Source organism: Leopardus geoffroyi, chromosome B2 (genome assembly GCF_018350155.1).
Source record: "Leopardus geoffroyi isolate Oge1 chromosome B2, O.geoffroyi_Oge1_pat1.0, whole genome shotgun sequence".
NCBI lineage: Eukaryota > Metazoa > Chordata > Mammalia > Carnivora > Felidae > Leopardus > Leopardus geoffroyi.
Window position 1 is genome coordinate 125,885,453 of NC_059332.1, and position 13,050 is coordinate 125,898,502.

The 13,050-nt window shown below is 40.0% G+C and overlaps 1 long non-coding RNA gene across 1 annotated transcript; it reads left to right on the forward strand.

The window, feature by feature from the left end:
* The first annotated feature begins 9,409 nt into the window (after positions 1-9,409).
* Positions 9,410-12,830, forward strand: LOC123609832. The gene is made up of 3 exons (XR_006717983.1): positions 9,410-10,010; positions 11,756-11,886; positions 12,467-12,830. It is a non-coding gene; the product is annotated as an uncharacterized LOC123609832 (long non-coding RNA).
* Positions 12,831-13,050: the final 220 nt, after the last annotated feature.

Sequence of the window (13,050 nt, forward strand, 5' to 3'; positions counted from 1 at the left end):
CGATACAGGATATATTTTCACCCTACCAATCACTTCAAGCCTTCCAATGTCCCTGTCTTCCTTCACCGACTTTCCAGTTTTACCTCTACCCAGTCTCCTTCCCTGCCACCCACACGATACAGATGGCTCATTCCAGCCTCACCAAACTGCCTTGAGCTCCATGACGGTTTCTGCCGTTGCTATCCTCTGCCATGTTCCACCTGGAAAATTCCTCTTCACCTTTCAGGATTTTCATATGCATAATCTTCAGAGAAGCTTCCCCCAACTTTCTCCAGATTAGATTAGGAGATCATTCTGGGATTATTGCCAGCAATAAGCACACACTGCTTTGTACTCTACCAATGTGCTTATTTTCTTGCCTTGCATGGTGAGGGGAAGTTGGAGCTCTGTGCGGCAATGACTGCGTCCTATTCGTTTCTGATGTCCAGTCACTCTGTGCTATTGTATTAAATGTCAATTGGATTAAGCATAACTTTGGAATTGCCATAGCTTTTAGTTAGAAAATTCATGAAACTTTTTGTAACATCCCCCTTTATTATTTATTTAACATATATCTCCAAGTTTGAGATTGCTTTTACATTCTAATAAATGTGACACTAGTCTTTGTTGAAATTAATACGTCTGATAACTAAATACCAACTTATAATTTTATTTGAAACGTAACTGATCTTTGGGTCTTTGGGTCACCATGTTTTAATAGCTCCTGGACCTAAAATCTTCCAACTAGCATTCTGGCTTTGAAAAATTTTGAGGGGATGTCCAGGATTAATTTTTTTTGAAGAGTGTCTGTTGCATATGAAATATCTTGGGAACTTGGGGGAAAATTCTGTGTTCGTATGTGAGTCAATTAGAAAACAAAGGACAATTTCTTCTTACCTCATAGTTATTCTATATTTTCTTGGCTCAATTTCAGCCAGTCTTCCTAAATCCTCAGCACTTGAAGTGGGATGGAAACAGGAACGATCTCTTTCCCATCAGAAGAATTTACGAATCACATCCATATACCTGTTTCCTGGGAAAAGACCTCCCAAATCTTCTACTTCCTTCCTTCTCTTTTCTCACTTCAGTCTACGACCCAGGAAGTGACACATTGACAAACAGTAAAAGCAGGTCTGATGTAGCACCAGACCCAGAAGAAAGGGTACTTAGAGAGCAGTTGATAGGTTTGTCTCTTTTCCTCCTCATGGCCTGTGGTTTCTCTCATCCGTGGGAACACTCATTGAATGAGCAAGAGGAATCCCTGAAGTGGGTCACAATTTTTGAGCACCTAGTGCTGGGTCTGTCACGGTCCAACCTGCCCACAAATCTGGAATGAAAAAGGAATGAAAACATACTCGGCAAGTTTTGTAATGAATTACATCTGGCTGAAGTCTTTGGAGATCAGAAGTCTTGGCCAAAAGATGAGGAGAGTAGGAAAGAGAATGAAAAAATGTGTCAAGGTAATGCACCTGAAGGAAATGAATATTGACTTTAAAAGAAATTTCTGGAACATTAGTTGGTAGTTGCTTTAATCTAGTGCCTTAGGTTCTTCAAGATGTTGCTTCTGCTCCTGCCCCTTGTGCCCTGCTCTTTTGTACAGTTTATTCAGGAAATACCTGAAAAAATGCTCCTGTGTCTAGGGCATCGCCACAGGCACTGGGAAAACAGATGAAAGATAGGCCCCCTGCTGCTAGCTCAGAGCCTCTGTCTTGTTTTTCCAGACACCTGGTTTGAAATATCCTCCGTTTTCAGGCCTTGCCTCTCAGCACACGTGGCTCCGGTCCAGGTTATCCTGCTTGCCCTGGGTGTTTTATGAGCTTCTTTATACCAAAGAACAGTGACATTCCCACAAGGCCCAATTAGTTGAGAGGTTAGTATGTCCTAGGTGCTGTGATAAACAGTGTACAAATATTATTTCACTGAATTCTCACATCAACCTGAGGTAAAGATTATTTTGAGAAGAAGAAACTAAGGTTAAGAGAGGCTAACCAAATGGTGTGAAGTCATGAAGTCACCAGCTGGTAAGAGTGCTGATGGCAGGTCCCCTGAAGCCGGCTCCTCAGCGATCACCCTCTTCAACCGGCATCTTTTCTCTGCCTCTGGCAGAAAGGGTTAAAACCTTCTCCACCCTTTTGCCCCTGAATTTATAACTTGTTCCTTATTGGAAACCTCAAATCTAAAATCAGAAGACCTGAGACCCCTCTTCCGAACACTCGGGCTGGTGAAGCATCAACAACAAGAATTACTGTTGCTCACGGAGCCCTTCCATTCCCAGGTCCCTAGGTGCTCCCTTCCACTGTCTGACCCTTGTTGGCCTGACCCCATTATACCAAACTGTCTGCTCTGTTCAGGGCCCTAAAGAGAGTCAAAAACGTAGCTCTTCCCCCTCTCCTCCCCCACCCTCCCCCTCCAGCCCAGGGCAACTGGACAAACATACGTGACTGAATTATGGGGGGGTGGTAGCCAGCCTTCAACGGAAATCCCAGAAGAGTTAGTATAGAAACAGACTTCTATTATACAGTCTCAGATAGAAACGAGGTAATGTAGATTTTGGCAGGAAATTATTATTTTTGACTGATTCTCAAACCCACAGTTTATGCCAAAACTCACTTCCCCACCCCCAACCCACTCCACTTGCTTATACAAGAACTTTGGATACCCTGAATTATTTTGGAAATTTGGGGAATATTCTGGGTTCCTATGCGCAATAGGTTCCTGGGAAATTACTTCAAAGTGTAACTCAAGCAAAGAACAAGTTTTGCTTGGATGTCGCACAACCTCCTCAACCAGCGTACCCCATAATGCCTGCTTGCTATGTTTCAGAGATCTCAACATCTAGGCACCTACAGTATTTAGATAACAAACAAGTGGACAGTGCTTACAGTAGGAATGTCTGCTCATTCTCAGGCAATGCTTCACGCTGAGATTTTTGAAAAGGTGCTATGGACATGGTGCTTTTAGGTTCTAGGTCATAGGTTCATGTGCAACCCAGACTAGTGGCTCTCATGCAATATTTATCTTTGGAAAATGAACCGTGGTTCTAACTCGAAATCTAAGATGTGGTTGGATATATTTTAAATTTGGTTACCACCTCTGATACCTTGTTGGCGGTCGTAGCAAAAATACTATTTGTAGTGAGCTGGGGTAAAATGCACATAAGATATTAATCTTGAAAACATAAAAGTAAAATAAGAAAAGAGAAAAAGTAAAAATTTTATCAGGCCGAATCATCTTAAAAGACACACACATACATACATACGATAGCTTCCTTTTGCTTTTATAATTGCATGTGCTGTTAAGAAATGTTTCACTTAGATGAAAATGTCACCTACTGCATAATTTTTACGATCACCCTAATTTTGGAGACTCTGCAATTTAATATTTTCTCTATCTAAGGAAACATTGTGATCATTTTATTGAGTTTTATAATGTTAATATTTACTTTACCCACCAAAAATTTATAAAATTTTTCCAACTAGCATTTTCATGAAATTGGTTATTATTTTCTCATGAAATCGTCTCTTCTTAGAAATAGTTTTCTAAGGTAGAAGGCAACTTTTCTAGGTAAAGATAAAATTTACTTTTTTATTTTTTATTTTATTAAAAACAATTTTTTTAACATTTATTTATTATTGAGAGACAGAGAGAGATAGAGCACAAGCAGGGGAGGGGCAGAGAGAGTGGGGAAGACACAGAATCGGAAGCAGGCTCCAGGCTCTGAGCTGTCAGCACAGAGCCCGAGGCGGGGCTCGAACTCACAAACCGCAAGATCATGACCTGAGCTGAAGTCAGACACTTAACTGACTGAGCCACTCAGGTGCCCTGAGATCAAATTTACTTTAAATATGCTCGTTAATCATTCCTTCATTCATTAAGCGAATATTAACTTTGCCCCTTCTATGAGCATAGTACTTGCTGAATTGGGTGTTATAGAAGGATACAGAACACCTGTACGACTTAATACATAAATTGTTCTGTATCCGGTGACTGTAAGTTCACTTCCAAAGAGCTTACAGTCTAGGAGTTACAGTGCAGACAGTAGTCCATGTTAAATGGGGATCGAACATTTCCTGAGATATCACAGCAACGTCGGACCTCAAAAGGTGGGACGTTCTTAGGAGGTTGATGAAAGGCATCCGGATCAGGGCCAAGGGTTTGATCAAAAGCCCAGTAATGAGAGTGAGCAAAGTGTAATGTTAAAGAATCAGAGTGCATCCTACTCAGATGTGGCAAAGGGCTTGGGTGTTGTAATGTCTTCGGGACTCAAAATTACCCGTGAAGACTATTCCTGAAACATGACAAAGCGTGTGGCCAGTGCAGTGTTGGGCCCTGGAGAGGTATGGATGGGTGATGGAGCTCGAGTTGCCATTTGGGTTCGAAAGGAGGAGTGATGGTCCCCAAACATGGTGACCCTTTCTTCCCCTTCTATTCCTCCCACCACTTTCCTTTTCAATACAAGGGGGAAAGACAGATAAACAGAAAACACCATTTTTGCTTTTGTTTTTACTCTCACATGTGGCATCTAATCTTCTGTGTATAAAGCTGTTTCCAAATTTAGAGAAAGGCCCATTCTTTGAAGTTTTCAGTGATGAATGTCTGGTTCTGTTTGCAGTGCACTCTGGTTTTCCACAGCTTTTTTTGCTAGGGAGATTTTCTAATATCATTAAAACTGACTTCCTTCCATCTTTCTTCCTCTTTCTAGGCTTGAAAATGGTTAAGTCCCTTCCTCAACCTTTTCTGGGCCAAATAGCTTTATTATTTTAGTTATTTTCTCTAAGGGCTGTTTCTCAAACTTACAATCAAGAAGAAAAAAATGATTTCTTCTTAAATGCCCCCCCCATTCTCCATATCCCACTTTAAAAATGTGGAGCGAAAGACAGTAGAGAACACTCCAGGCTAGCCTGTATCTACTGAACGCCAACGAAAGGTCTCTTGTTTTGCTTTTACTAAGTCAATTATGCTTTTAAGGCTAAAGCACGAACACCAGTAGTTGGTGTTGACTGTGACCTCCTGATCGTTTTCTTTATGACTTCACAAAATGAATCCTGCAATTGTGTGTTTTGTTTTTCTTCCCATGTGAATTACACTACAGAACCTCAATGTGTTTGTGTCCACCCACTTCTCCAACTCATCATGATCATTTGCACTTCTATCCAGTTTTCCAAAGTGGAATGTACCACACCCGGTGTGATGTCATCCCTGAACTTAATAACCATATTCTCCATCATCATCTAAGTCCCTACTAAAAATAGCATCAGGTAAAGACCAACCTCTCTGGAATCCCATGAGGTATGCATCTCTGGGCTGGCACTGGACCATTAATAATTACTTACCGAGAAAGGCCTTCTAAGCCCTAATGAGTCCATCCAATGAGAAGATGATTTCAGGATGTAGTTCTTTAATTGCCCAACGTCAAGCAAGACAAAACTTAAAACTGTACGGTAGGTCAAAATACTTCATATCTTTGCCTTCTACTTGGTTTCTTTAGTTTTGTTATGCTTCTGAGGAATAGCATTTGACTAATGTGATAGGATTTCTTTTTTAAACAAAACTGCCTTGATTTTATCCAGCACGCTACTGTGTGTATCTGCGTGTGTGTGTGTGTGTGTGTGTGTGTGTGTGTGTGTTGGGAAGATTGTACTGTAGTTCTGGATCTGAATGTTAAGGTGTTGAGTCTAATTTTTTCAGTTTTCCTGTTTCTCTTTTTAAAACAAAAATGTGTTTTTCTCTCTTTCAAGTCCATAGACACCTCACCTTAAGTTTGCAAGGATAATTGCTAGTGATTCTGTGATGACTTCACTAAAATGCCATGCCACGGTGTTTGCCAGTAATTGTTTATTCATTCTGCCATCTGAGTTTGAAGGTCATGCATTAGCATATGCATTTGTATATAATAATGATTTTCAATTTATTGAGTAGAGTCATCATCTGAAGCACTGTAGAAACACGAGGATAAAAGCAGTTCCTACCTCACATGTTTGTCACTTAACTGAGATAGACACGACAATTAAAAAACAAAAACGTAGAGAAAGGAAAGGTCAGTCAAGCTGCCAAGACATTGCTGGCAGCTAGCTGAATTTTTCTTTGGCACAACCTTTGGACTGGAGCCATTTTGATGTAGAGGAGACCCATTGTAGGAAAAGCTTTCCTGGAATGTGAGAATTTTGACAAGAGGTCTGAAAAAGAAAAGGGAACTAGCTAGAATAGTTGGAAGCAGAGCTTAGATTTATATAGAAACAAATGGATTGTTCTCATCCCTCTGTTCTGTGACAGGGATTTTCAGTGGCTTCCAAAGGAATTCTGTATATGACGGGTATGTAGGGGAAGGGAGATTGTTTAAAGGAGTCAACCCTTGTTTTACCTGCCTGGCAAACAAAAGAACCTTCCAGCCACATGAAATTGGTTGCACAACTCACAACATCTTAGTTATGATAAGGGTTGTTGCTAGAGACTGGTGTTTCTGGTGCTCGAATTCTAAAACATTGTTTTTTACAAGCCATCCACTTTGTTGGGTGTTGTGACTCAAATGTTGGTTGTGGTTAATCTGTATGGAGATGGGAATGGAAATGAGTCCCTCAGGGAAGGCTGGCTGGGTCTCTGCTTGGCCATTTGCATACTGTTGAGAAACGTGCATGCTGATGAAGCCAGGTCTAGCCATGTAATCTCATGTCACCTGTTCTTCACGTTGACTATCTCTACCCTAGTGGCCAAGGATAAAGTCTGACATGGTGTCATCTTTTTTTGTAGTCTATACTGGGATCTTCACCTCTGGGATCTCTCTTGGGGTGAGTCAATGAAAGGATAGCAATCACCTCCAGGAGGCTGTCGGTAGTAGTTTGAATGTACCTATAGGGGGCAGGGGGATGAGCTCTGTCATCTACTTTATTCTTTTTCCATTAGCTCGTTGGACTAGTGAATTGTATTTCTTAACAACCAAAAGCCTGGCCCTAAGGACATGAGATTCCAAATGGCTAACCTGCAAATTGGAGCACAAGAGGAACAGAGGGAAGAGGTAGGGAGCACAGTATGATGAAGGTTGGTATAAAATGTTGTAGTGTCCCGCAAAGCACTCTTAGTTATTGATGGGCCATCCATTGAAGGTGGACATGGGTGCCAATGATGTGGGCTGTGGAAAGGAGAGGATGGGAGGCGGTCTCCAAATTTTGTCCATCACTGCTCTCTTCTTGTTTTTTTTTTTTCTCCTTTTATTCCCCTGCATGTCTACTACTAAGCCTATAATCATGGCAATATTCAGTGTCAAAGCATTCTGCTTTGTACCAAAGATCTCTGAATGAGGCTACTGTTTATTGTATTCTTTGTTGGGTGAAAGGTTAAGAAAAAGTGCATGTATTTTTTTTTTTATCCAGTTCATTCAGGTTTTAATATAGAGCAGAGCACAATACAATGAAGAGTATTGTACATTAATAGTCCCAGCTTCTTGAAGATATTGAGAGAATACAGCTATGTGTTCTTGCTGTAAAAGTAGACCTTCCAAAGACTTGACTGATCTCCTTCTTAGGTTGTTTGGAGAACTGAAGCCTTTTGGACATGGTGAGGTTTGAGCCTCGGCTGGCATAGAGATAATTACCAAAGCTTGGTTGCTGAATTACAAATCCTACTTACCTAACAGGCATACAATAGCAGCTTCCATAATGGAGTAATATATTCCACAGTGGGTGCCAGGGAGGGCAAAGGGAATGTGTTATCCTGCAGTGGATCGCCCCACCTCTTTGATACTGGCTGGAAACAGAAGTTGAAACTTGCCACTGATTGCATAAGTGATTCCTTCCATACAATTTGTCTAATTACAAATTGTTATGTATGGTGATCATTAGCTTCTGGGTGGAGAATTTGGTGTTTTATTTGAATAGAATCCTGGTGATGTTCAGTTCCAGGATATACTCCTGCTTCCAAAAAGTGTGGTCAGGGGCTACCTTGTTTTTTGTTTTTGTTTTTGTTTTTGTTTTTTTGCAGGTAGGGGGGAATATTGTCACATGATTTATGCTGAAATGGGATTTTCTGTATTTTGCCATAAGACTCTCTGTTTGTTAAGTGTTACGTGCTGACTTTGCATGTGGGAATGCATGAGCCAGGGGCATGCGGAACTGATGTGGTGAGAGTCCCATGCCCAGCCCTGGCAAGGGATGGTCTTGGCAGGAGCTACTGCTGAATGCAAAGCTGGAAGGGACTGTCTCTAGATTACTCAGAGCCACTTTCTACACTGCTTGGGGGTGCTGGGAAGCTTTGTTTGCAAACTCTTTTGGCCTGACTTTTGGCCTTATCGTATAATAGCTTTCTGTCCATTTGAGTCTGGGGAAGATGCAGTGAGCTGCTTCTGGTTCTGAATACTTGTACTACACCTCACTTGCTCATGGACGTCAAAGCTTGTGGTGTTCCAAATGAGTAAAACTTCGGAGTAATGGATGACTCTCTTTCAGAAGTTCCTTTCATCCAATTTAAGAATTGTTTTTGACTAACTTAACAACGATGATCAACTTAATGTACCAGGAAGAACACAGTCTTTGGAAAGACCAGAATGGATTTCTTACCTGCGTCTCTCTGGGCAAGGTTGTACAATCTTTCTGAGACTCAGTTTACTTTGGGGATGAATACACTTAATCCTTCTTAAAGATTATTGAGAGCAGTAATAAGGGAATGTATGTAAAGAGACTAACACAGTGTCTAGTTTATGTCAGTCACACATCATGCTGTGGTATGTCCAAGTTGGCTTCCACTGACTTGTGAACCAACTGTTAAATTTTCAGGAAGTTCTTGTGCTGGTTGCCATCACTTTGGTAGCTTGAAATCAGCTATAGAGTGCAAATCAGACCTTTTCTTCTCCCTGAAGAATTGGTTGTTACAAACATTTAAGAGCATACTGTTGATAACAAATCTTAATCCCCGTTTGTCACAGCCCTACATTTTATTATAGACCTCCCAGCCTTTGTAAATGGTCCATATAGAATTTGAAATGATCCTGTAAAGAGGATATAGGGTAATCACCATAAACCTGAGTCATTTTCCATATTGTAACACAAAGATACTTCCAGGGCCCATTGAAATGGTCCTTTCTATCCTATAGGACTGGAGAATGTTCTACTTTCTGCGGTTTTATGTTTGTTTTTTAAAATTTGTTAATGCTTTTATTTATTTTTGAGGGAGAGACAGAGCAAGTGGGAGGGGGGCAGAGCGAGAGAGGGAGACACAGAACCTGAAGCAGGCTCCAGGCTCTGAGCTGTCAACACACAGCCCAATGCAGGACTTGAACTCCCAAGCTGGGAGATCATGACCTGAGCCAAAGTCGGACACTCAACCGACTGAGCCACCCAGGCTCCCCTATGTTTGGTTTTTATATCTTTTCCTTTTATTTACTTATTTAGCTATTTATTTATTTATTTATTTATTTATTTAGTGAGCAGAGGAGAGGCGTAGAGGGAGAGGGAGAGAATCTTAAGCAGGTTCCACACTCAGCACAAAGCCCGATGCTGGGCTTGATCCCCCCACCCTGCGATCATGACCAGAGCCAAAAATTCAGAGTTGCCATTCAACCCAGACACTGTCTTTCCTTCTCTTATTATATCAGGTTAGTTGGTATGGCTGGCCTTAATCGTTCCTCCCCACCTACTGTTTGCTATTTCTCATCATTTGTTAGCTGAAGAATCAGTTGTTAACATAATGTGTAAAGTAAATGTATACTGGCTCCTAATTAAAAAAAAAAAAAAAATGGGCAAAGAATCAGGATCCATATTTCTCCGAAGAAGATATACAAATGGCCCATAAGCACATGAAAACAATGCTTGATGGCATTAGTTATCAGGGAAATGAAAGGAAAACCATAACGAGATACCGCTTTGTACTCATCAGAGTGGCTATGGTCAAAAAGTCCAATAAGACTCGTGTTGATGAAGATGAAGAGTAACTGGAACCCTCACACACTTGGGAGGAATGCGAAGTGGTGTCGTTGCTTTAGAAAACACATCAAGTGATTAAACACAGACCCGCAGACTTATACATATGACTGGATAATTCTCGTAAGTATACATCCAAGAGAAATGAAAACATATGTCTATACCGAAACTTGTATGTGAATGTTTACAGCAGCATGAGCTCATAGTAGCCAGAAAATGGAAACAATCTAAATGTCCATTCAACTGGCACATGGATGAGTAAAATGTAGTGTAGCCACACAATGGAATATGGTTGGGCCATTAAGAGGAATGCAGTACTGATACCTACTACAATATGGATAAACCTTAAAAACATTATGCTAAGTGAAAGAAGCCAGTCACAAAGATCATATATGATTCCATTCACATGAAGACCAGAATAGGGAGATCTTTAGAGATAATAAGTAGATTAGTGATTGCTTAGGGTTGGGGTGGGGATAGGAGCAAGGGAATAGGGTAATGATAGCTAAAAGATATGGGGTTTCTTTTTGAGGTGATGAAAATGTTCTAAAATGGATTTTGGTAATGGTTGTGCATATCTGCGAATGTACTAAAAAACACAACAACATTGAGTTGTGTACTTTAAATGAATGAATTATATTTACTGAGATATATGCTATGTGAATTATATCTCAGTAAAGCAGTTACATTACAATGAAGGTTTAATTCATAGACTACAAGAATGATCTAAACTGAGGAAAATATTCCTATGCAATTAATACATTAATTAATTTAAGGGGGAAAAAAAAGCAAATTGGCTTTGAGCAGCAACCTGAAGAATTCATCCATGAACTGCATGGATTTTGACATCTGTTTTGGCTGTTAAGGAACTCCTCTTACTTTTCTTTTTTCCTTCCTTCCTTCCTTCCTTCCTTCCTTCCTTCCTTCCTTCCTTCCTTCCTCTTTCTTTCTTTCTTTCTTTCTTTCTTTCTTTGTTTCTTTCTTTCTTTCTGAAACTCTTTTTTCTTTATGGTTATATTCTGGAGAGTCACTGTCTTAGATAACTAACATCCATCTCTCTGAATGAGTTGCTTACCATACAGGAATTTTAATTGCTCTTTTGGATGAACCATACTGAGCATATTGAATATGTCTCTCTCATTCCATTGGTGTGCACACTTAGTGTAATAGTTTGGATGACAGTGGTGTTGATATTGTCGTTCACAAAATCTGGCATCTGTAGAGACTGGGGAAGGCTCAAGTGAGGGGTGGGGGTGGCAGCATTGATATCTATAAGTCATCATAAGTAGAACAAAGATAAATGATGAGTAGATGTAGCCTAAAAATAGCAAAGTTATTTAACAGCTGTGTGTGTGTGTGTGTGTGTGTGTGTGTGTGTGTGTGTGTGTTTATCTTTTGGAAGAAGCTTATAAGATATTTTGGTGCAAAGAGTGTAGAGGTGAAGGTACTTCTGTAAACACTGGCCCATGCCAGTAACTTTCCACTTGATGTAACGCTCTTGTGTTATGCCAACACCCAGCAAATCAGCCTGCCCTTCGTATTTTGCAGAATTGCTGTGAAAATGTTACCTTATGCCCTCTTTTAGAAAGAATCTACACATTTGGAGTGGAAAATATCTATGTCATCTGAAATGTTTTATTAAGCATTCAAATTCCTGTCTGAGAAAAAAAATCATTTCTTAAGGATAAGCTGATCTCTTCCAGAATAACTACACTTCACTTGCAAAAATGCTATGCTGTGACCCTTCTGTGGTGAAATTCATATTTTAGCTTCTATTAATGCTATTTTTACATTAATATTTGGTTTGTTTTTGCTCATGTTTTATTGCTAGTCATTCTTAGTTTATTTTTGTTTATCACAGTGCTCAGGGATTAGATTTCAGGAAGAAAAGCAAACAAGGAAAAGTACTTCTGAAGTTCCACAGCACATCAGTTGCCTCAACATAGTAAATCCAGGCGAAGAAATGCCAAGACTCCAATAGCTCAGCCCCAACCCTCTGGTAAGGTCAAAATACTGCAGGAGGGGAGTTAGCCAGTAACTGTTTCCACCATCATGCCCTGCTCTCCATGTACCTGCCCAGTTGTGTGATCCTTAGCTTGAGTGTTAGGATGTCATTTTCTCTACAAGCACTCGGTCAATTATAAAGTACTTGGCATTGTGGGAGAGCATTTCTTTCTGACCTCTGTCAGCAGATGCTTGATCTCTGGAAGCCTGGGGATTGATTACCTTCTGGTAACCACAGTTGCCAATCTCACTGAGACAGTTGGGGAGAAGAGAAGGGCAGAGGGGTAGGCAATCTTATTGCTCCTGGTGGTCAAATCCATTGATGAATTGCCTCCTGGGGAAGATGGAAAAAAGAGTGTGCAATGATTTGCGTATTTGGGAACCTCCAGGGTCAGGGGAATGCAATGACTTAACTGACACTTGCCTTTATTTTATTGGAGTTGGTACACGATTTCAATATTAGATCTTTGTGCATTTTCTGGGCTTGGAAGAAGATATAAACAATTTGCAAATGGTATTTGAAATAATACTTATGAAACTTTTTAATGTATACATTTTCTCATCTCCCATCTTAGAAAAGATGACAATGGCAACTAATAAGTAAGAAGACAGACTGGATCTCATGAGGCGGAACTGAGACCAGCTCATAACATCTCATATCAGAAGAAAATTCAATTTATGATGCCATTTACAGACATTTCTAGTCTGCCTACAAGCTGCAAAAATATTAATATAGGTTTTTACCTTTATGGAAAACATATATACCCCCTATGTTCATCTTTACTTCATTCCAATTATGAATAATTGATAACTTTAAAGACCTTCCTTAGGAGATTGTACCTGTCTTTCCCCATTGCTTGTAATGAGGTTCCTGGTGTTATCAGATATTTCTTTCTATTTTTACCATCTTCTTTTGGAAACAAGGTGATTTTAACTGAATGCAGAATAAGCGTGTACCACTGATTTCTGTAATGACATTGGAATATGTTCCCTTTCATTTTTACTGCAATTAAATAGTGTATTTTCTTTCTCTTTCTTTCTTTCTTTCTTTCTTTCTTTCTTGCTTTCTTGCTTTCTTGCTTTCTTCTTTCTCTTTCTTTCTTTCTTTCTTTCTTTCTTTCTTTCTTTCTCTTTCTTTCTTTCTCTTTCTCTTTCTTTC